General features: G+C 44.5%; 1 protein-coding gene across 1 annotated transcript in view; it reads right to left on the bottom strand.

The window, feature by feature from the left end:
• The window catches only part of NAA30 (N(alpha)-acetyltransferase 30, NatC catalytic subunit), a 48507-nt gene that overhangs the window by 19570 nt on the left and 23653 nt on the right, over positions 1-5284 (bottom strand). The window lies entirely within an intron of this gene.

Below are 5284 nucleotides of genomic sequence, written 5' to 3'. Positions count from 1 at the left end.
GGCTGCTGTGGGGGTCGCGGCCTGCTCGGGTGAGGCCAGCACCGGGGTCAGGCTGCGGCCTTCGGGCCCACTTGGCCCGTGTTGGTGTCCTGGCCGGTGACCCTTTGCCTGTGGATCCTCTGGCGACGGTACCATTGCCCTCAAGCGTCTCCCTTCGTTGCCTCCCCTGCTCTCACTCACACCCCGGGAGATGCTCACATTAGTGTTTGCGCTTTGCTTTGTTTGATCGGCCCAAAGCTGACTGGGCGCAGGTGCTGCCAGCAGTGTTGAGCCTGGGGACAGGTGGCAGCGGTCTTTTGGTGACACTGTGATGCAGATCAGGGAAGAGCGAAAGGAGTTGTTGCTCTTTCCTTCCCAAAGCAGCGTGAGGGATGTCCTTCCTCATGTGGATAGGCAAAGGCAGGCCTTGGACTGCGTTGGGCAACTGGTAACAGTGGAAATTCGGCAAAGCTGAAAGAAGTAGTCTCAAGCAATCCTGTTTCTCCGATGCTGTTCAGCATTAAATAATCCCTGTTATAAGAACACACTGCTAGATCTCATAGCAATAAACAAGACGTTTAAATCTGAGGCTTCTGTTAACATACACGGCACGGCCCCTCAAAGTGCAGGGAAATAGTGGGTTCTTCCTTTTCACACATGAAAGTTTAGCAGGGCTGTTGTAAGACTTGCTCATTTTCATTTGCTACAGTTTTTTTTCAAGGAAGTGACAGGTCTGGACTTAAAAGGAAAATCCAGCAGCTACTCTGCATGTCCTAACAGGGTTCTTTAATTAGGAAGAAAATAGACTGTGGGGTTACAGGCTTCCATTTATGAATTGCTGAGTTCTGAAGTAAAGTAGGAAAAGAGCAAAATACCTATTTGAAAGTGACTGATTATAAGGCTTTTATTCAAAGTAATTAATGACAGATATACTTCATTTTTTGATAATGAAATGGGTCTTTGTATCCTTTTAGATTTATATATTCTTTTCCAAGACTCCATTCAGAAGATTGATGCATATTATCTTATCATGTTGGCTTTATGTGTCCTGCTGTTGCTCTGTTTAGATACTGCTATGTGCTCTACAAAGGTGTTCACATACATAATTTTGTTGGAGGGTTTAATGGGTTTTTCTGTGTGTGTTTTCAGGCACCAAAGGACCTTTGTGGACCTGATCAGAACTGCTCTGGCACGCTGGCAGTGCTGTGAAGTTCATTGTCCTCAGGTAGTTTAAACAGAAAAAGCAAACAAATGTCTTGTCAGTGTAGGGATGGCCCAAATTCTGTTCTCATTTGCCACGTTGTGGCAGTGTGATTGAGAGCATCTGAGCCACATGTTAGCGTGATATCTGTGTTATGAAGATGATCCAGTGCCAGCAGACATTGTTAGAGAGGGTGAAGATGATCTAACTGAAGAAAACACTGTTACCTGCAATGAGGTCACAAGTACCATTGATAAAAGCCTCTTTTATGTGCTCTCTAACACACTGGTAACATTTTGTGTTCCACTTCCAATACCTGTTGAACCACTTCCAAACTCAGAAGGTCCTAGTTCTGATGTTGATCTTAACAGTTCATTGTCCATAGTTAGGATCCATCTGACCAAAGGTAGACATGGGTAGGACAGACACCTCTGAGCTGATGCCTTTGATTCCCCTTAATGTCGATGGAGAGGAAAACGCACTCCTGTGGTGGGATTCAGCTCATCCTAAAGTGGATTTCTAAAGCAGGTCAGGTGAATTGTGCTTTGGAGGTGCCATCATCCCATTAGATAGAGGGAACTCAGCATAACCTGTTCGACTCAGACGGGTACACCCACTGTCGCTCTCTGGAGTTACATGGAAGGTGTCCTATGGCCACTGTTGAGATGTTCTCGGTCTGAGTGCTTGTTGTGCCTCTTAGTTGCCTTATTTCTTGTCTTTATTATGACATCAGCTGCTTTTTAAATGGGTCTTCTGAACCAGAAGTGGCACCTTTTTCTTAATGGCTTTAGGTGCATTTTATTCTTTAGGTTTCCTCTCACTGTTTTTTGAGCCTCCGGCAGCCCTGAGCACCCTCATGCTGTTGCGAACCACACCTTCTGAAGTAGAGATGGGACTTGAACACAAGCCTCATTGTTTCTAGTTCTTTGTTCAGTAACTGTGTGACCTTGGGGGTTTCTATGGCTAATTGAGTTGTTAAGAAAACACCATGCACTTAGGAAACTCTTCCTGTATGGTCATTATCTATGAAAAGAAAGGGAGCTGTTGAAGGCCTTCCTCTTTTTCTCCTAAGTATTTAAGGCAAGTACCTACGCATTGATTTAGCTTCACAGTTGCTCTACATTAGATCTGAACTCAAGAAAACCTTGGTGGAAAATGGACATCTAAACATGCCATGTTCCCTGTCATAATAAAGGTCACATCCCAGCTGCACCAGAAATAAGGATGTTGGAGACAGAATATTGACTTGTACTTAATCTGGGCAATAAACAGTAGGAGCAGGTCAATGCCTAACAAAGAAGCATTCTTTATTTTTTCTCAAAGAAGAGGAAGTAGTTTGACATAAGCGTTTGACATGGAAGTAGAATTCCTTCCAACTAAAATCTTTTCCATTGTTCTTTACTTATCAACACTGATTCTTTAAAAAAGTTACCCAGCATGTAACAGTGACCATGTTACTTGAACTCTGAGTTCAGCAGCAAATCAACAATAAAATTATGTCTCTTTTTCCTTTCCACTTTCCCAAGGCAAAAATAAATGAGGTATTTTGGAATGTGATTTTTCAGGTCGGCAAGTGAAAGTTTTTCATGGGCCTTGTCAGTGTTACGGCCCTGAGGGCATCCCCCTTCTTGGGGATTTGCCCATTTGGGCTCAGGGACAGCTTTGAGACAGTGCAGTCCGTGGCTGACCAGCACGACCATGCCTGCTTCACCTTGCACTTACCCCATCGACATGGACTTGTCTGGCCACTGAGACTCTCAGCTGAACCTGAGCACTGTCACCAAAGTGTCTCTGCTCTGCTCAGGTACTGTTGGGCTGTTTCTTTGTCGGTGAGGCCACCCTGCTGTCCTCACCCAGCGCACCTTGCTGTCACACTCGGTCCCCAACTCCCCTTTCCTTCTGCAGCAGCGTTCAGCTTTGCTGTTCCTTGACAGCCGGGTGTAAGAGCACGCCTGCCCCTCGTGATGGAGAGCAGGGATGCCTGTGCTAATTTCCTTGGTGTCTTAGTGATGCTGTAAGGATAAAGAAAGGGTATGAACAAGTGCCCAAGGTGTGCAGATTTGTGAAACCAGCTGAAGTGGGACTACTGCTGAATATCTGCAGCTTTAGTACTTTGGGCGCTGCACTCGTGCACCTGTACTGGGGCAAGAGCTGCACCGGCTGCTCTGGCTGAACTATGATCTCGTCAGAGCGCAGCCACGGACTGTGTGGGCAAAGATGCTGTCATTCAACTAAAGCAGCTCGGCATTGGTCCTCTGCATATACAAATATAAGATGATGGCAAAGATGTACATGCAAGTCTGAAGTTTCTGTGCTGAACTCTGCATTTAGAGAGGAAATGCAACACGTGCTGGCAGAGGTGGAAATACCAGGTCTGTCCAAGTTCCTGAAGCAGCATATATAGCATCATATAAAAATGATACAAGGTTATAGGCACAGGAAAAGAGGAAATCGGTAAAACCAAAATGTATTTGTATGTATCAAATAGTGTTGTTCAGTTCCTACTGAGGAAACTGGCTGTTTAATGGTAGAATTCGTGCTCAGAGAGGGAAGCTTCCATGTAAAATGGTCTGTCTGGAAAAACTGCCGTTTAGGAAGTGTTGTAACAAAAGAAATCACAAGAGGGTAGTGTTGTACAGCACTCCAGCCTCTCTGCAATTCCCACCGCAGTGACCCTGTGCCATAAACCAAGTTTCTTTTAGCAGAAGAAGATACAAAAGTCACTGCCCGCATCTCTTCAGACAGCAGTCCCTGGGAGGATGACATTTTTCTTTGAGCAATACAAGGACTTGTAGTGTCAGGATCAATACAGCAGCAGAATTGCCATCTCCACCTTTGCAGCTTGGTTGAAACCAAGTGTGAAATGACAGTGAGAGGACTGACAGGTTAAAAAAAAAAAAAAAAAAAGCAGAGATCTGTGAAGGATGAGTCAATCATGACAATTTATTCCATTTCTTGGTCTTACCTTTTATTTTTTTTCCCTACTGTAGGTGAAATCATGTGACTCCTTGATAACTAAAGCTGACTTCTCTTACCCATGCCTACTTTCAGTAGTAGGAAGAAATCGTGGCTCAGCAGGGGGACTAGAAGGTGTGTCGGTAACCTCGTTCAAGAATGCTCCTTCTAATAAAGAGCTCTTGAGCTTTTCAGGAGGAGTTTCTTTCTATCTTTGCTATCCTTCCAAGACTCCTCTTACTTCTCTCCATGTCATGAGGACACAGCAGCCCTCACTAGTATTGGAAAAAACAAGGGAAAGGGCAGAAGGAATCTCCCTGCCTTTCTGTTGCACCTGGGCTTGACGTGTTCTTAGAAACGCAGTGAAAATGTATTTAAAAGCAGATATGCTTATTTAGAGATGATTTCTTAGAAAAGGACTGATTCCTCTATGCCAGGCATCTGGCCTGTGAAGCTCATGGGGAATGATTAATTTAAAATTATGTGCTGCACTGAGGATAGCCGGAGTCAGCTCTTCTCTTCCAAATCCTTTACCGAAAAGGGGCAGAGAGGGAAGGGTTTGGGGGGAAGCTGCAAATGTGATGCATGGGAATGCTCAATGTATGACTGCAAAGCTAAAGTTGGTAGCTAAGAGCTCAGCTGGTGTATACAGACCCAACTCCACTGAAAACGCTCCCTGGCATGGAAGGGGAAATGCTGTGAGAATTAGCATGTTTGGCTTTCTCATCCAGCTGGTTGCTCGTTCCATCATTGTTTGGTGCTCTCAGTATTGCACAAGGAGATGTTTTCACTTGAGGAAGGCAATATGTTGATCTTGCATGAACTGTTCACCCACACACTCCAACCCATCCTACTTTATTGTGTGAAAGGAGCACACTGGCAGGAAATACAGGCATACTTTCTTGCAATAACACCCATCAACAGTTTTAGGCTCATTTTAATCACTTCAATTGGGTTTAGTTTACAGCTGTCAAGCAAAAAGAAAATGAAGTTACAGTATATTAAACAACTATGTGACTGTATCCTGTATCAGTATCAGTGAGCTTGCTGACAGCTTTACAGTAGGCACCATATTCACCATTTGCCGTATCAATGTATGTTGAGCACCTCTGGACTTTGAGAAATAAATTCTCAAACTCGGTGAGCTTC

This window comes from Charadrius vociferus, unplaced genomic scaffold (assembly GCF_000708025.1).
Source record: "Charadrius vociferus isolate BGI_N301 unplaced genomic scaffold, ASM70802v2 scaffold49, whole genome shotgun sequence".
Classification (NCBI taxonomy): Eukaryota; Metazoa; Chordata; class Aves; order Charadriiformes; family Charadriidae; genus Charadrius; species Charadrius vociferus.
This window is presented reverse-complemented; position numbering and strand designations above follow the sequence as displayed.